We start from the raw sequence: 19,404 nt of genomic DNA on the forward strand, positions 1-19,404 counted from the left end.
CAGGAAACAACAGATGCTGGAAAGGATGTGGAGAAATAGGAATGCTTTTACACTGTTGGTGGGAGTGTAAATTAGTTCAACCATTGTGGAAGACAGTGTGGTGATTCCTCAATGATCTAGAACTAGAAATACCATTTGACCCAGCCATCCCATTACTGGGTATATACCCAAAGGATTATAAATCATGCTACTATAAAGACATATGCACACGTATGTTTATTGCAACACTATTCACAATAGCAAAGACTTGGAACCAACTTAAATGCCCATCAATAATAGACTGGATAAAGAAAATGTGACACATATATACCATGGAATACTATGCAACCATAAAAAAGGATGAGTTCATGTCCTTTGCAGGGACATGGATGAAGCTGGAAACCATCATTCTCAGCAAAATATCACAAGGACAGAAAACCACACACCACATGTTCTCACTCATAAGTGGGAGTTGAACAATGAGAACACATGGACACAGGAAGGGCCTGTTGGCAGGTGGGGGACTGGGAGAGGAATAGCATTAGGAGAAATACTTATATGACAAGTTGATGGGTGCAGCAAACCAAAATGGCACATATGTACCTATGTAACAAACCTGTACATTGTGCACATGTACCCTAGAACTTAAAGTATAATAATAATAAAAAAAAGAAAAACATAGAATTCAGGATTATTTTTAGTATTTTGATTTTAGAAAGATAACATTATATATAAATATATATATAATCAAAATGATATATAAAACATATATATATTACCTTCCTAAAATCAAAATTCTAAAAATGGGGTGCTATGTATATAAATATATAAAAATATGTATAAATATATATAAATGTTGTGTAACACCCCCAGTGGGGTCTAGAACAGTACCCTATGATCAAACATATTAGTAACTCTTCAGTAAAACATACAAATATTTACACTTAGTGGGATAAATAAAGAATGTCAACTGGTCAGGTTTGTTGCCAAAACTTGCATTTTTCAGAGCTTTTAGAAAAATGATGGTGAGCCTGCACTAACCCCTACTTTAGGAGTGTGTGTGTTCAGCAAAGAGCAGTTACTGCCCCAATAGTAGCTGTCGTTTTTACTTAAATTAATGGTGGATAATGTAGGTCTCATCTTTTACAAAAATTGGAATATGAATAAAGAAATTCTACTCAATATACAACTTTGATTCCTACTGGACTTTATACAAGACCGTGTGGTACTTTAAAAACGGTGGTGACATTCCCTCTTCAAGAAAATAATACTCACAGGAGGGGATAAATGCCTTCTTGAGTAATTTTAGATCCAGATATGTTACTCTGTTCTGAGATGATTGATAAGATCAGAATTATAGATTTAGAATAGGAAATGAGATTTCCATTACATACAGTTAAAATTAGTACCAAGACATTTTTAGCTTTTTCCCTTTTTGCTCATAAGTCTTACTTGAGGGGATAAAATCAATCACTTCATTTGTTCAGCTAGCGTGGCTGAACTCTCTGAAGTGATTTATGTTTATGCTAAATTTTGCTTGCTAGTTTATGCTCCATGTGACCTCAGCCCAACAGTTTTCAGCATGTGTTATGCCAGGATCAGTGTGAGTTGTCTTCCAAGAAGTTTTAACAGTAATAAAATACCAGAGTTTGTAAATTACTTAATCAAAAAGTAAATGGGTAAGAATTTCAAGTTTCCCTGTGGTAATCTCACTGTCACTTTGTTAGGTTCTTCTTTTTTTTTTTTTTTTTTTTTTTTTTGACATGGAATCTCACTGTTGTCGCCCAGGCTGGAGTGCAATGGCACAATCTTAGCTCACTGCAACCTCTGCCTCCCAGGTTCAAGCAGTTCTCCTGCCTCGGCCTCCCAAGTAGTTGGGATTACAGGTATGTGCCACCACGCCTGGCTAATTTTGTATTTTTAGTAGAGATGGGATTTCACCACGTTGGCCAGACTGTTCTCAAACTCTTGATCTCAAGTGATCTGCCCTCATCAGCCTCCCAAAGTGCTGGGATTACAGACATGAGCCACTGTGCCTGGCCACTTTGTTAGGTTCTAATATACTTTCCTAAATGGAAGAGAAAGTGTGGGCACAGTGTAGGAGTGTGTTTTGAACAAATATCATCCATCGTGTCCTAGAAGATGACTATTTTTTCCTTTTAAGAGCCTCTTTTCTAGCATATTTGCCTGTTACTGAAAGTATGGAGATGTAAATCTTTAAGTATATGTCTTATGTTACATTTGGAAACAGTAATTTTTAAAAGTCCGCTGCTTGCTGGCAGCTGTTTGATCTTTATTGTGGTAAAATATACGTAACATAAAATTTATCGTTTTAACCATTTTTAAGTAGAGCTCTCATTTTTATTTAATTTTTCTTTGTGTGGGGGGTTTTCTAATGAAAAGCAGAAAACCTGCTAGACAAATTCCGAAAGAGCTGGAACACTTAAATGTATAGTTCTGTAGCATTAAGTATATTTGCCTTGTGCCAGCATCACCACCACCTATCTACAGAACTTTTTCTCTTCTCCAGCTGAAACTCTAGACCCATTTAGAGTGACTCTGAACTGTCCATTCTTTCTCCCAGCCCCTGGCAAGCACCATTCTTTCTGTCTCCAGTATTTGACTATTCTAGGTAACTCATATAAATGGAATCATACAATATTTGTCCCTCTCTGACTGGCTTATTTCACTTGGCGTAATGGCCTCAATGTCAGAATTTTCTTCCTTTTTAAGGCTGAATAATTTTCCATTGTATGTGGAAACCATATACCACAGTTTGCTTATCCATTCATTCTTTGATGGATACTTGGATTGTTTCTACCTTGCATCTCTTGTGAATAATGCCGTTGCTATGGACGTAAGTGTAGACCACTTCTTGATCTTGAATTAGTATAGTTATTTGTGTGCTCAGAGGTGCTCATCTTAAAGAAAAAGTCTGTTACTATGTTAACCTGGCTATTTAAAGTCTGAGTAGCAGAAATTCAGCATAAGTAGCCCTTTTAAATTTCAGATTTCACTGTGAAACCCTCTCCCTATCTGTGAATTATTAAGTGAATTAATTATTATTAAGCCTCCACATGAAGGGAACCTTGAAGGGGAATGCTTGGTCTTTTCTCTCTCTGAAGGACCATGCAAAGGCATCACCAGGTAGTTTTCTTATGACAAACCCTAAAGCCCAGTTCCAACTCAGAATCCAGAATGTACTGGAAACAATGATTGGCTTTCCTATTGAATTATTTTTGAGTCTCATATTATTGCTTTTATCATGTTGCCTTTTCCAATTTGATGGTCCTTCAAGTAACCAACCAAATGACTCCTTACAAAATAGGAATAAGAGTGATTTATGAAATAGGGAAAGCTGTTATTTTCCAAGCTCATGATAGGTTGTGAAGATAATGGAAGCTGTATCTGCTGAAACATTTTGAACTCTAATGAACACAAAGGAAAGAACCAATGTTCCTTTACACTGTAAGATTAGATAAGTGTGTAAGTACAGTATGGTTACTGTCTAGGGAAGCTTTGCTAAGATTTCCAGCACTTCCAAAACCTTTTATGTGGCTAGAAAATTTCATTTACTCCTTGCTATTCCTAAAAGTGATAAAAGCTGGGTCCCATAGCTACAGGATGAAATAGGATCTGTATCATATTTTTAGTTTTGGAAGAAATTCTAACTTGCTTTGAACCCCATTTCTTTTGTGATTTGGGCATGTAGGCATTTGATTATTTACCTGACTGATTAATGGAGTTTATTATTCAAGCATATAACTCATTACAGTTTTATCTAGCTTTGTATTCATTACCTTTTTAGTGTGTTCCTCCAGCTTTATAGAATTGTGTCATATGCGAGTGTGTAACCTGTAGGGGGCATGTCCCTACCTTCTTAGGACACCTGGACCCCTTCCCCATCACCTATCCTTTCCCTGCCAGTAAGACCCTTCCTTCTTCATGACTTGGATGAAAGGTGACCCAAGACAGACCGACCCCTGGTCTCATAAAGTTTATATCTAGAGGGAGAAGAGACAGTCGCCAAACAAACTCACTGTATTTGTACAATTACAAAGTGAAATCAGAGCTATGAAGAAGAGCTATGAAGATGTTTAAAAAGGAGGTTTTATGCCCTAGAAGATAAAACATACTCTAAAGCAGTGCCTTGCCAAGTCATATTGAAACCGGAGACAAAAGGGAAAAATCAGCAGTGCCAATCCTGTCTTTATTTAAACTTTTGTTATCTTGTTCAAATGGCTATTTTGCATTACTGTTGGGTTTCTTTCTTTTTTTTTTTCTTTCAAATACAGCACTAAGACATGATTCGAGTTTTGAGTGCCTCCCTGGCCTTTGCATCTGAGGTAAATGCCTCATTTGCTCCCTGTAGTCCCAATCCAAAGCCATACTTCCCAGGCTCAAGTCCTGGTTCCGCTACTTATCAGTTGTATGACTGTGGACAACCTGCATATATTGTGCCTCAGTTTCCTTTTCTGTAAAGCGAGGATAATGATAGTACTTGATAAGGTTGTTATGAGGATTAAAAGAAGTTAATATTTGTAAAGCAGGAGAGCAGCGCCTGGCACAAAGTGCTGTGTGTGTAAGAAGAGTAATGAAGATGCCTCTATACAGTTTCAGGTATTGAACCATTCATAGGAGCTGGATTTCACATGACTGAATTTACCAGGCTGCCATCAGCATTTCTTTCCTCAACATTTTTACTAAATTTACATTAACACTTTTGAACAATCCTATAGAAATGTGGTGATATGTTTTAAAAACAAAAGACTTGCTCATTGCATGTCCTCTTCCCCACCCTCCCTCATTTCTTCGCTCTGAAATAGCCAAGAGATGGTGGGAATTGTGGACACCATCACCCACATCTTTTAGGCACTTTCAGAAGCATGGAATACTTTGTGGGCTTGTGTTTCTCTTGCACAGAGGCTATGCCAACCATCTCTGCACAGTTGAGGCGTCCGCTTATGTGCTGCCAAGGCAGGCATACCCTTTAGATTCTGACTCTCACTTACTCTTTTACTAAGGAATTTCTGATGTAGCCCTTTCACAGCACTGCACACGACTGAGCAGACCCAGCCATTGACAGGATCCCCAGTCTTGGAACATCCACTGCTTCTTTTCCTGTCTGCAGGGAAACTCACAGCTTTCTGTTAGCATCTATTTCTAGTGTGATTTTAAGTTCTGTTTGTGGTGATTCTACAAAATCGAATACACTTCCTTTTTATTCATGTAAAAGCACTTTTTTGAAGAGAACATATTTTTATCTCTTATGGCAAGAATGTTGTGTTTACACTTTAAAAGTGCAGAGTAAACAGGAAACATTGCTCTTTAAAAGGGAAGAAATGCTGTGTAAATGAATTTTACTTATTTGAGATATTAATGAGAAAATGGCTAAATATAAGCTTCAATGTTTAAAAATCCTGATGTGTACTCATTTATTCCATAAGACTGGAGGCAGCCGTGTGAAATAGCAGGAATTTAATTATCTGTATAGATTTCTAGTTAAACAGGTAATATTTTTGTTAAAGTAGATCCTATGTATGAATATAATAACTGCCCTAGGGAAAATAATGTTATACCATGGAAGAACTGAGCTGTCTCTGAAAATGAATAAATGGGTTTTTTGTCCTATTTTACCCTCGAGCTTTTAATTAACAATTTGTAGAAAGAGGGTCACTTGACTGGAATTAGAATTCTCTTTTGATGAGTCTTTCTTATATTCTGTCTGGGATTATATGTAAACGTATCTTTCCTTTCTAAAGAACCTGAACATGCTAAAATTTAAATGCAGTGTTCCAATTCAAATAAAGCATAAGGAATAAAACCATTTACCTTTAAAATATGTGTGAAATTTTAAGTGGGCCTTTTGGGGGTTTTTGTTTTTTCCTATGTTACTTTTCAAAGTGGAATACCTTTATACAGACACATGTAATCAAACATCATTATTCATATATACATTCTCTTTGGAAACCATGGGATTCTTAGGGCCCAAAGCCAAGCGCCCAAGAACCCTGACTGAAAGTGTGCGGTTGCCTATTGAGGGAGCAATTGTTGTATTATAAAGCCACAGCGTGCCTTTTTGCTATAGCTGGCAACAGCAAAATCAAAGGATTCTTGGGAGAAAATTCTCTATAGTTCTATCACACATCTTGCAAGCAGAGGCACTGGTTGCCTTTTGTTCCAGAGCTGCTTTTTAAAATAACATTTGTATAATAAGTAGCCTTAAGTGATAGAGAAAGTGTCTCCTTCTAGAGCATGAAGGGATGCTTACTGCTTATTATAAAAGATTCTGGTTCCCTAAGCTCAGAGTTTTCTGTCATGTAATGCAGTCTGCTGTGTGTGTGGGTGTCATGCGGCCCTCTTTATAACACCGTGTTGGAATAATTGGAGTCTTAGGAACCAGTTCCAGAAATTACTGATACTCTGGCTACTGCTATTGCTATATGGAATAAAGTCTTTGTCTTTGACCTAGTAGATTTCTGTCCTCTGCTCTATAAAACTGTAATAGGCTAACATGTTAGTTTGTAAGTGGGGCAAAATCTTAGACTCTTTATGCTTACTGACAGGAATGTCCTTTAAAAGACACATAAAGATGATGGCCCTTTCTTTTTCCTTTGTCCTCGATGTGGTGGGCTTAGGGATAACATAGCCTGAAGTGTGGCGTATGGATCAGATGGCCAGAGACCCATTCATCTGTGGCCTGGATCAGATGGCAGGAGACCCAGTTCTAAATATAGAAGCTGGTGTGAGTCATAGGGAATGATTGATATTTCTCAGAAGGTAAGAGATTGTCTCTTTCTGACAATTTTGGGCACCTATAGACAGAAAAGACACTGGATCTGATTTGAACTATATCTCTTTGAGCTCAGATTCCCCCCCAAAAAAACATCATTTAAATTTACTTAGAGAACACACATGCGTGTGCAGTGTAGTCAACCTCATGTGCAGTGACCCATTACCTTTGGAGACAGAGCAGATGACCATAAGCCTCATCCGGGTAAGAACAGCTCAATTTAGCCATCATACCCAGGCTTTACCAGCCCAGGACCCCAAAGCCTACATTATTCTGATGGGTAGGATAGCAGCATTTCTTCATATCTGCCTTCCTAGTGTAGATACAACTTTAGGGAATGGTCCTGCTAGACTAGACAGAAATTTGACTCAAAATAGTTGAGGCCTTGCCAACCTGAATAGGAGTGCCAGCACATGCCTTCTGTGTTATCTGTTACCTTACTGCTTTGAGAAGCATAAAGCCTCATCCAAAACAATGAGGTGAGGGAAAGCTTACAAAGAACACTGTGGAATGGCACTTTTTATATATGAGAAAATGTTTGAAAATACATACAATACATTAATACTATGAAAAAGAAAAATTTATGAAAAACAATGAAAATCACTTCATAGGTAGGGGGAAGGAATATTTAAAATGCTTTACACAGTTCAGAGCTATTCAAATTGCTGAATATTTCTAGCACTTTAATGACCACTGACTTTTTCATTCACCAGTTTTCTTCTTCAGCTTTCATTTAGCTAAACATCAATGGTATATTTTATTGTAAAAGGTATGGCAAATAAGAAGGGCATGATTAAAAGAGAATGCTTTCATCAGGATACAAATGTGCCAGCTAATTCTTAAAGACACTGTGTACAGTTTTTTGTGAATTCTGGAAGCATCTGTGAAACTTTGTATTAACAAGCCATTACATGTTAATAATACCTATCTCAGAGAACTCCTGTAATGATAAAGTAAGCTAATGTTTGCAAATATCTTGGCACAGACAGCCTGGCACACAGTAAGTGCTTAATATATGGTGACTATTATAATAGGAAGGGAGCAGTTAAAAACATGAGTGTTTTGCACTTTAGGAGTTTCCAGAAGGAAGCCAAATTTTCATGTGTAATTTGGAAAGCATAAAACAGAGGTCAGGTGTGAAACTGGTTGCTAGGAGATGATGGAGAAAGGCATGGAGGACTCTACCCACTGTTAAACTGGGTCAGATCAGGATAGACCCCAACAAAGCAGTGCTATGAAATCATCTATGTCTCACAGGGACATTGGGATCCATCTACAAGGTGAGCCACCATCACCGTGAAGTCAAGGGTGAGGACACCAGTATAGCCTTCCCCCAGGGGCAAGGATATTCCATTAGCCTATATCTGAAAGCTCCAGGGTTTATACAGGATCCAGGAGAACTGCAAAGCACCAGGGCCCTACAAACAATAAAGGCAGGGACAGCTGGGAATGTGCCCTGGGTATTGTCACACAGCTTTACTTTCTAAATGTGGTTCTGTCTCCCGAAGCCCTGTATGAGCCATGGCTGCTGCACACTCAGCTCTTAACATCTTTCAGAAGGTGGGGCTCTATGAGCTGCTGGAGGTTCCACAGGTGCCGCCATTGCCCCCGGGAGCACTTGATGGGGCTTCACATCCAGATGTCTCGGCTCCTCTTACACAAATGTAAGGACAACATTCATTTTCTGTCCAGTTGGAGACCTCTATTATTCATCTGCTGTTGGAGGAAAGAGGAGGTATTGAGATTGTTGTGTTTTCCTTATACCTTAAAAAGAGAGTAACTTTTTCTTTCCCCCAAAACTCATAGAATTAGAAACCTAGAAACTCAACCAGGTCAATTAATAAGACTGGATACAGGCTCTGATTTCTGGTTAGGAGAGGACAGCCCAGGGAAAGAGAGTTATTATGTGTTTATTACAGGAACAGAGAAATTGTCTTTGTTTTTAGTCTTAACTACCAAGAGGCCCACAGGAAGCAATAGGTTGCCATTAGGAGACTAATAAAGATAGATGTTGTATAAATGATTGATGCCAGTTAAGATAAATATTGTATCAATTGGTATGGAGCATGAAGATGTTTCTGAAATTCCAGTTTGTTGGACCATTTTTAGAGTGCTCATTTTAAGGAAAGGTAGAAGAATAACCTGTGTTGTCGGTGAGGCCCAGTGACCTTAAGGTCCTTGTGATTTCCCCATAGTCCAAGTTGTGCAGTATCTTTTTTGATTAAGCCAAGAAAACATGTAACTCAGCTTATAAAGAATATGAGCATAATTAAAAATAAAATAATGCAGCATTAAATATGTCTTCCTAGATAAATGAAAAGAGGGCTTTACACAGGAAGTAAGAAGATGCAGGCCAGGCACGGAGGCTAATGCCTGTAGTCCCAGCACTTTGGGAGGTCAAAGCGGGCAGATCATTTGAGGTCAGGAATTCAAGACCAGTGTGGCCAACATGGTGAAACCCCATCTCTACTAAAAATACAAAAATTAGCTGGGTGTGGTGGCAGCACCTGTAATACCAGCTACTTGCGCGGCTGAGGCAGGAGAATCGCTTGAACTGGGGAGACGGAGGTTGCAGTGAGCCAAGACTGCACCACTGCGCTCCAGCCAGAGTGAGACTCCGTCTCAAAAAATAAAAAAGAAACAAAGATGCTAAGCCATATTATATTTTCATATACATAGTATTAAACATAGTAGTAATATTATGGTATGTTTTAAAAACAGCAGGCAATGCAATATGGAAAGACTGAATGCAGGAAGACTTGAGTGTATAATAGGGTAAATGAAGTTCAAGAACTCTTCAGATTGCCGGACTGGTATGAGGCCTGGCCCAGGTCACTTTCAGCTGTCTAACATGTGTTCCTTGCTGGTGGCACCCACCCAACATGAAAATGAGCTTTCTGATTAAGTCATCCCATAAGCCGGTGAGCCAGGCTCGGTGGAGTGGGTCAGATGAATGACTTCCTAAGTGGTTTCTATGTGACAGTTGTGCTCGTGGTAGGGGTAAGGGCTTCAGAGAAGCACCCCATGATTTGAGGCAATTATACAGCCTGGCCTGTGACTGAGCCACACCAGCACCTGCCAGATGGCGCTGGCAGGAAGCAGGCAGGCGCTGTTTCAGCACCTCCTGATGCGGAAGCTCGGAGTTAGGGCCATACACTGTAATTGGCTCTTATGGCCCTTTGCACCTGTTAGCGAAGAGGCCCAACTATTTGTGTCATTCATGCACAGAGGATTTCTTTCTTTCTAACCTTTGGAGTTAGTGTTATTCTCATCCCACACTTGGAGGGAAAAAACATCAGTTCTCATTTCTGAACAAAAAGAAAAAACAATAGGCAAGGAAAGTAATGAAATTATTTTCTGTGAAGGTGCTTCATGAACACAGTGAAATAAAGCAGACAGATCAGATAATATGATTTGGTTATTCCTCCTGGAATCTAGAGCCTGAGATGAAATTGGGGGTTTTCTGCCACAGGGCATCCACCTGGTTCCTGTGGGGGCCATAGAGACGAGACCCTCACGCTAACCAAGCAGCTTGGTAGCTGAGGGTTGTGTTGGTCGTCTCCATGGGTTTATGATATTCACCTTCCTTCCTATGCATTCCCCCAAGTCAAGCTGGTAGCCAAGCTTGTAGAGACATTGAAGATGTCTGGGAAATGCTTCTCCACGTGGTAGGTTCTGCACTTTTGCCTAGAATGAAGGAATTCGCACCAAGAGAGTCTGTAGTTATGCTTCTAATGAGGCAAAGGAGAATTAAAAGATAAGCCAAGGGGCTTCGTGGTGAAAGTACGTGAGCCAGTGGAGGAAGAAAAGGGGAAAATCTAGCCAACAAAGCAGAAGACTTTTTAAACTGAGAGTTGAAATGAGCCAGGAAAAGCAGCTCAGCACCTTGTTTTCTAAAGGAGATGGAGGAGGACCAAATGCAGAGACCTGAGAAGAAATGACCCCAGAAAAGAGTGAAACTGCACATCTACAAGTCATGCCTTATATAAAGTGTGTCCTATAGATCTTCAGGAAATACGTGTGGAAGAAAAAGGATGCTCAAGACTTATAGTAATAATGACTTGTCTGTTGTTCCCATGCTGTAGAAAGATTATGGACTTTGAATCCACAGGACTGGGTTCAAATTCTAGTTTAAATTCTTGCTGGGTGGTCTTGGATGAGTTATCTGACCTCTCTAAATCTGTGTCCTCCCTCTATAAAGGAGACAAGTGAGAGAACCAAAACAAGGGTAGGCACAAAAGTTCTCAGGGAATGTCTCTTTTTTTCCTGTTACCTATTTCAGCCTTGGAAAAAATAGACACATCAAACACACACACGCACACACACACACACACACACACACACCCCACCCCATATCACTGTAGCTGAGGAGCCCTTCTGTAGGGGAGGTGGTGGGAGCATCAAGGGGTCAATCATGGGTGATGCACTCTTGGAGCATGAATCCAGGGTATGAGATTTTGCAAACCCAATCTAATGCTGCCAACCGCTTGTGTTAGTCTAGGGTTCCCCAAAAGCTGAGCCAGAGACTACTTATACACAAGCCTTAGTCTCTGGCTCAGCATTTGGGGGCTTGTGCATAAGTAGCTTGTTTGGAAATGTGATCCTCAGGAGCAGAAATGCAGAAAGGGGGAGTGGAAGACAGACAGGGGAGGAGCCAACACAACCCTGTGTCATTGCATTGGCTGTTTGATCCCAGTGGACTGGTGAAAGGGTTTATGAAGTGTTTCAGAACTGTCTGCCAGGGGATGAAATGGAGTGCTTTTATCCACTGACTCCAGATCTTCATTTGTCTAGAGTGGCCCTCACAACACTAACTCCCCTGCACTGCTGGGTTATGCTTGAGTGCAGAGTGGATTTCTAGAAATATTAACCAAAGATTAGAGATGCCTAAGGCAGGAAGCAAGAGATCCCCATGAGGGTCAAGGTGAGGCCACTGAGGCCACCTGTGCCAAGCTGCTCAAAGTCTCCAGGAAAACAGGTCTCTACAGCTGTGGCTGAAATAAGAGAAGCAACTGAGAGGATTTTGAAGTGGTACACACAAGGGGTCCAATACAACAACTCTAATGGATATGCCCTGTCTTTTTGCCTGGAAAGAAGATGCTAAAATAAAGAATTCCTTGGAGTGTCTTTGGCCTTTCAAGTCTATGATTCATGGAGATAAAACCAAAATTTGCTAAAAATCTGTTGATTAATAAAATATAAATAGACACAGCAATAACATTTGCTAATTTTATTCTCCAAATGATACCTGTCAGCTGTAGACAATGTGTGGAGCAAAATAGAGTTATACTGTCTAGTTACAGGACAACAGACCTAACTTAGGTGGTGGTGATATATGCTGAAAACAGAGAGAGCAGTGCTTTGGCTTTAGGAAAATCTAGTGGAAAGTCGAGTTTATTGATCCTTAGGAGCACAACCTTTACCTGTGTTTTAAGTGGGTTTTATAACGATTGGGAAATCTTATTAAAGAAGAAACTTTGGAAGGGGTGCTGGGTGCTTTCAGAACAAAGGAGAGGACATAGGGAATATTTCCAAGTCAGCTTGGACCCAGACAAAATTATAAAGTGGATTAAGTTTGTTTTCAGCCCCTTTCTGTCCACCAGTTCTCCTTATGTCCCCACATTCACTTCGCCTCCATCACTGCCCCCCTTTAGGAACCTAGTACCTAGTACCATACTGGACTGCTCAGATGCCTCTATGCAATCAACCAGTTGATTTTTATTCATACTTCCAGTGTACCTAGAACCTTGCCAGGAATTGAATATGAGAACACCCCACATCATAAACCTTCCCCAAATAGCCTATCCTCTGTTCTCAAGTCCTGCCCATGATGGTAGATAATTTAAAAGGTTAATTTATATACATTGTGCCCAACACCTGTCTATGCACCGCTCCAGAGCCTCGGCCTCCCCATCTCTTGTTCCAGCTCTGTGTGGGCCCCAGCCAATTTCACACCAGTACCCCTCTCATCTCCCACCCAGTGCTCCCATGTTGACATCACTGCAGACTCCACTAATGCCCACGCTCTGGAATGCACACCCAGAGGTGCAAGGGGGTGAATCCTAGACCAAGCACATCCTGGGAGTAAGTTCTTCTCGCTTCCCCACTCCATCGCAGGGCTGGTTCCGAGCTGCCATTTATCCACCTTCTTGGGAGTGTGGTCTTTGGATTGAACAATAAGTCACACTCACCAACTCAGTACTCCTCCATATCGGCTCTCCCTCCTTTCCAGCATCTCTCCCCTTGTACCTCATTCCTCCTTAAGATCATAGTCCCTGATAAAATAACACCCCATTCATTTTTTTTGATAAGTATTCATTAGGTATTTACTGTGGGCCAGGCACTGACTCTGGCACTGTGAGTACAGAGATGAACTTTTATATTCAATGACTTGTCTGATATTAGATGTTTTCTCAGAAGCCATATTGTTTAATGCCCTTTCTTGGATGTCAAGAAATCCTGGTCACGTGGTGGAGGGTGTGGCTTGCCTGAATGGGTTAAGGATTAGAATGGTTTGAGAAACGGAATAGGAAGCAAAACTAGACAAAACCACTCAGGACCAGGTTCTGAGAGCACAGATATCAGGCACTCTTTCCTCATGGGTCTGAGCCACCAGACAATTAAGAAAACTTGAAAACTTTTCAAAAAGTTTTTTTAAAAATTCAAATGTTATTTTAAGTTCTGCAGTACATGTGCAGGATGTGCAGGTTTTTTACTTAGGTAAATGTGTGTCATGGTGGTTTGCTGCACCTATCAACCCATCACCTAGGTATTAAGCCCTATATGCATTAGCTATTCATTTTGATGCTCTTCCTCCCTCCACCCCTGACAGGCCCCAGTGTGTATTGTTTACCTCCTTTTGTCCATGTGTTCTCATTGTTCAGCTCCCACTTACATGTGGTGTTTGGTTTTCTGTTCCTGCATTAGTTTACTGAGGATAATGGCTTCCAGCTCCATCCATGTCCCTGCAAAGGACATGAACTCATTCCTTTTTATGGCTGCATAGTATTCCATGGTGTATCCATGGTGTATATGTACCACATTTTCTTTATCCAGTCTATCACTGATGGACATTTAGGTTGATTCCATCTCCTTCCTATTGTGAATAGAGCTGCAACGAACATACACATTCATGCATCTTTATAATAGAATGATTTCTATTTCTTCAGGTATATACCCAATAATGGGATTGCTGGGATTTCTGGTTTTAGGTCTTTGAGGAACCATCACACTATCTTGCACAATGGTTGAACTAATTTACATTCCCATCAATAGTGTCAGAGTGTTCCTATTTCTCTACAGCCTCGCCAGCATCTGTTGTTACTTGACTTTGATTTTTAAAAAGGCTTGTTAACTAATTATTCAACAGTTCGTTTAGCAAATTCATATGAATTTAAGTGGTACTTCAAAAAGCTCACAATTTATCGAGTGAAAGAATTAACACTCATTATAGGAAGTGATGAGTACGCTTATAAAAGTACACATGAGTTCTTTAGGAGAGGGTTAACAAAGACATTTTCCTCTAGAGAAACTCTATCCAATAGAACGTTCTGTGACGATAGAAATGTTCCATTCTGTGTTGTCCCAACACAGTAGCCACTAGCCAGCCCCATGTGGCTCTTGGGCACTCGAATTGTGGACAGTGTGACTGAGGAACTGGATTTTTAATATTCATTAATCTTAATTTGAATGTAAGTAGCCACATTTGACTAGTGGCTGCTGTTTTTGACAGTGCAGTTCTAATGGTTGACATTTTAGTGGAGTCTCCAGGAATAAGTAGGTGTTATCCAGGCCACAAGGAGGATAGGAACCAAGTAGAAAGTGGAGAAAGCAGACTGGGTTGAGAGAACAACAGTGAACATGGACATCGGAGTGCTTGTTTGTTAGGCTTGTGAACAACAATAGAGAAGGCTAGAAATGTACACAGAGACTGTGTCATGATAGGCCTTGTGATTTTAACAGTCACCATTTACTAAGGGTTCACTAAGCTCCTGCCACATCACTATGCTCATTCCATACTTATCTCAACAGCCCTGGAGGTAGGTAAATTAGCCCCATTTTACAGGTGAGGAAACTAAGGCACACAGAGCTTGTTGAACATAACCAGTGCAACACAGCTTGTAGGTGACAGCACCAGGATTTAAACTAGGCTCTGACTCAACAGCCTATCCTCTTTTTACTTTTTTCACTTTCCCCCACGTGGGTCTGTCACATGGGAAATTTGGGCTTCATGTCCTTATAGGCAAAACTGTTCAGAATTAGGGTTTTTCCCTAGACAAGACTGTATGGTGTAAAAACAAGGGGGAAAAGGAGTTGAGAGGGCTGGTCAGAAAAATGAAGGGTGCCCCATGGGACCTAAGCTGGAAAGAGAAGGAAGTGAAGAATAGAATTTTTGGAGAGTGGGAATAATGTGAAGCTGAAGGACCAGGGGCAGGAGGAATAATTAAGAGAAAGCACCACACACAAGGCTGTTGTGATCAGAGGGAATTATTGCCATTTTAGCGGGCTTTCAGCCAAAGGACAACCTGGAGCATGTTTCAGCCCTGAAGCTGAGGGTGTTAATTGCTGAAGGAAACTGGCAGAATTCCCATCACAGCACACAGACAACCACCTCCTTCAACAGGCAGAGACCCAGACTCCTTCTCTGTGTGAGGAAGTGGACTTCTCAGAAACTGAGTCTGAGCTTGTTTTCTTTTATAAATCTCTACTTTTGGTGGCTTATTTTTGCTTAGGAAGATAGAAATCGGTAGCATTGACTTTGAAAAGTGTTCATAATCCTCAGCACGCCAGGCGAAGTGGAGACGAGGAGGCAGTGTGGCACGTGAAGAAGAGAAGGGTGTGAACGCTCTCATCTGAGACGCTTGATGAAACTGATCCTCTCTGCGTAACTTAGGTTTAGTAGCTCACATACCTTCGATGAGCTGGAAGTGAATGTGAAGTTAAAAGCAATTTTGATTTGAAATCAAGGTTATGTAGAAGTGAGTCTTAATATATCATAAAAATCATTTCAAGAAATCCTGAAAATTGTCACGAACTCTTATTAAGGAAATTGATTTGCAGATGATGATAGAAATAATTTTTTCATGAAAATGACAAATGTAGCTTATTTTCATTGACATTATTTATTTTCATTAGAATAGGCTACTGTCTACACTTCTCTTAAAACCACTCTTTCAATAATACATTTAGATTCATATGCTAATATGTCTGCCATTTCTGTCAGTATCGCTTTATATTCTGTGTTTAGAAACAGGTATATTGAATTTATACTGGGACTAGAGTATTATATTTGAAAGCACTTATCGGGGACAAAGGCTATGAGTGTATCCTCTGAAAGGTGTCTTGATTTGGAAAGCACAGGATGTTCCAGGTAACTTATAGTTTTGTTGAAGTATAATTTATATACCACAAAATCTACCCATCTTAAGTGTAGTTTGGTGGTTTTAGTGGATTTTTAACAGCAAACTTCACCCCAATCTAGCTGCAGAACACAGCCGTCGACTGACAAAGTTCCCTCCTGCCTGTTTATAGTCAGTCTCCTTTCCTACCCCAGGCCCCAGCAGCCACTAATCTGTTCTCTGATTAGTGGCTTATCATGGTGGCTCATGCCTTTAATCCAAGCACTAGGGAGGTCCAGATGGGTGGATTTCTTAAGCCTCTTTCTTTCTTTTCTTTCTTTCTTTTCTCTTTTCTTTTCTTTTTTTCCTTCCTTCCTTCTTTCCCCTTCCTTCCTTCCTTCCTTTCTCCCTCCTTCCCTCCCTCCCTCCCTCTTTCTTTCCTTCCTTCCTTCCTTCCTTTCTTTCCCTTCCTTCCTTCCTCCCTCCCTCCCTCCCTCTCTCCCTTCCTTTCTCTCTCTCTCTTTCTTTCTTTCTTTCTTTCTTTCTTTCTTTCTTTCTTTCTTTCTTTCTTTCTTTCTTTCTTTCTTTCTTTCTTTCTTTCTCTCTCTCTCTCTCTCTTTCTTTCTTTTCCTTCCTTTCTTCCTTTTTTTCTTTTTCTTTTTTTTCTTTTGACAGAGTCTTGCTTTGTCGCCCAGGCTGGAGTTCAGTGGTGTGATCTCAGCTCACTGCAACCTCTACCTCCCGGGTTCAAGTGATTCTTGTGCCTTGCCCACCAGAGCAACTGGGATTACAGGCGTGCACTACCACACCTGGCTATATTTTTAGTAGAGACTGGGTTTTGCCATGTTAGCCAGGCTGGTCTCAAAGTCCTGATCTCAAGTGATCCGCCCGCCTTGGCCTCCCAAGGTGCTGTGATTACAGGTGTGAACCACCATGCTGGCTATTTCTAAATAGCCAGTAATGGCTAGTATTGCATTTCTAAAGATTTTGTTTAAGTAGGATCATAGATGGTCTTTTGTGTTTGGCTCCTTTTATTCAGCATAGTTTTGAGATTTCATCCATGGCACATGTTGTTGCATATATCAGCAGTTCATTCTTTGTTATTGCTGAATACTTTTCCATTATATGAATATACCACATTTTGCTTATTCTTTCACTAGTTGATGGGCATTGGGTCTGTTTTCAATTTTTCATTATTATAAATAATGCTGCTATGTACATTTGCATACAAGTCTTTGTGTTGTTATATGTTTTTATTACTCTTAGGTAAAAGAGTAGAATTGCTGGATTGTATGGTAAGTGAGGGTTTAACTTTTAAGAAATTGCCAGGTTGGGCATGGTGGCTCATGCCTTTAATCCAAGCACTTGGGAGGTCCAGATGGGTGGATTTCTTAAGCTCAGGAATTCGAGGCCAGTCTGGGTAATATAGTGAAACCTGGTCTCTACAAGTAATAAAAAAACTAGGTGGGTATGGTAGAATATATGCCTGTGGCCCCAGCTACTTGGGAGGCTGAGGTGGGAGGATGGTTTGAGCCCAGGAGGCAGAGATTGCACTTAGCCGAGATCATGCTATCGCACTCCAGCCTGGGCAACAGAGCTAGCCCCTGTCTCAAAAAACAAAAAATAGCCAAATTGTTTTTTCCACAGCAATATGTGAGGATTCCAGTTTCTCCACAGCCTCACCAACACTGGACATCATCAGTCTATTTGAATATAGCCATTCAAGTGGGTGTGTGGTAGTATCGCATTATAGTTTTAATTTGCATTTCCTTAATGATACATGATATTGAGCATCTTTTCATGTGCTTGTTAGATATTTGTATATCTTCTTTGGAGAAATCTCTAATGAAAGTTTTACCCATCTTTTTAGTGAGTTGTTTTGTCCTCTTAGTTTTGAGTTGTAAGAGTTTTTCTACATGATGTAGATACAAGTCCTTTATTAGATATATGATTTGTAAATAGTCTGCGGTTTGTCTTTGCATTTTCTTATTGGTTTCTTTTGAAGAGCAAATGTTTTTAATTTTGATGATGTTAAGTTTATCAGTTTTTTTCTTTTGGTGTCATAGCTAAAAAATTTACCTAACCAAGGTCATGAGATATTCTCTTGTGTTTTATGCCAAGGATGGAAAAACTATTAACTTTTATTCTTTAGAACAATGACTAACAATCGCCTGGATGCCACAGCCAGGGATTTGGCAGTCTCTGGTAGCTTTGTGGTTTCATGGTTAGGGTAGTGATAGGAGCAGGAGGCTGAGTATATTGTTGTGATTGTAAATAATTGCAACTTGGCCCCAACAGCCTTCTGTCATCCCTGCTACTGAGCACAGTACTCAGAAAAATTCCCCCCTGCCTATTTGCCATCAGTCTCCTCTCTGACCACTCCCAGCCTCAGGCATCCATCGATCTGTACATAATTGATTTTCAGGTGATTGAGTAAGATTTAATTGAATCCTCTAAAATTCCCTGCACTTTTCACTCTGCATGAGAAGATGGCACCCTTGATAGTCCTTTTGAAAGTAAAGTTCTTTTACTCACTTACCCAGCTTAGCACTTTGAAACGCATCTGATATTAGGATAAAAACAAAACTCAATAACAGCATTTATGTCTCCTTACAACGGCCACCAACTTTACGTTTCTGCCTCACCACCCTCACTTAGTATCCTTCATCCCCTTCTGGGCACTTGTCAGAAACACACTATACCCTTGGACTTTACTCACGGCTTCCCTCTTCTCTCCCTGGAGTATTACTGTTACTCTTCCAAGGCAAGGTAGTGTTCGTGTTTCACCTCCCAGAGTCTTTCCTCTTCCGTCTTGAGCACAATTGGATGCATCTTACTTTCTGCTCCCATAGGACCTAGATCCAGCTCCTGGTGGAGCACTTACCACATTGTTTTACATTTAATTATATTCTCATGCAGCTCACTGCCTGCTCCCAAGCCCAGCTTAGAGCACTTCAGGGGTGTGAATTATGTTGAATTCATATTAGAATCCCCCCTAGCATCTAAAACTTAACGGGTAGCCAATAAATGCTGTTAATAAAATGTTTGAAGCCAGTCCTACAAAGAACTCTAAGTGCTCTTAGACGCTGAGATAATGCTGCAGCTTGAAAGCTTCTAAGTAAAAATGACAACTCTTCCCTTTAAGTTCTGTCATTTTAGAAATGTCCTGGTCTGGGCCGGGCGCGGTGGCTCAAGCCTGTAATCCCAGCACTTTGGGAGGCCGAGACGGGCGGATCACGAGGTCAGGAGATCGAGACCATCCTGGCGAACACGGTGAAACCCCGTCTCTACTAA

General features: G+C 40.4%; 1 protein-coding gene and 1 non-coding gene across 51 annotated transcripts in view; one reads left to right on the plus strand and one right to left on the minus strand.

Moving 5' to 3' along the window:
* The window catches only part of NRCAM (neuronal cell adhesion molecule), a 304,888-nt gene that overhangs the window by 179,372 nt on the left and 106,112 nt on the right, over positions 1–19,404 (plus strand). The window lies entirely within an intron of this gene.
* LOC116274748 lies at positions 2,363–2,424 on the minus strand. Its single transcript, XR_004183526.1, has one exon. It is a non-coding gene; the product is annotated as a U7 small nuclear RNA (small nuclear RNA).

This window comes from Papio anubis, chromosome 4 (assembly GCF_008728515.1).
Source record: "Papio anubis isolate 15944 chromosome 4, Panubis1.0, whole genome shotgun sequence".
In the NCBI taxonomy this organism is placed as follows: Eukaryota; Metazoa; Chordata; class Mammalia; order Primates; family Cercopithecidae; genus Papio; species Papio anubis.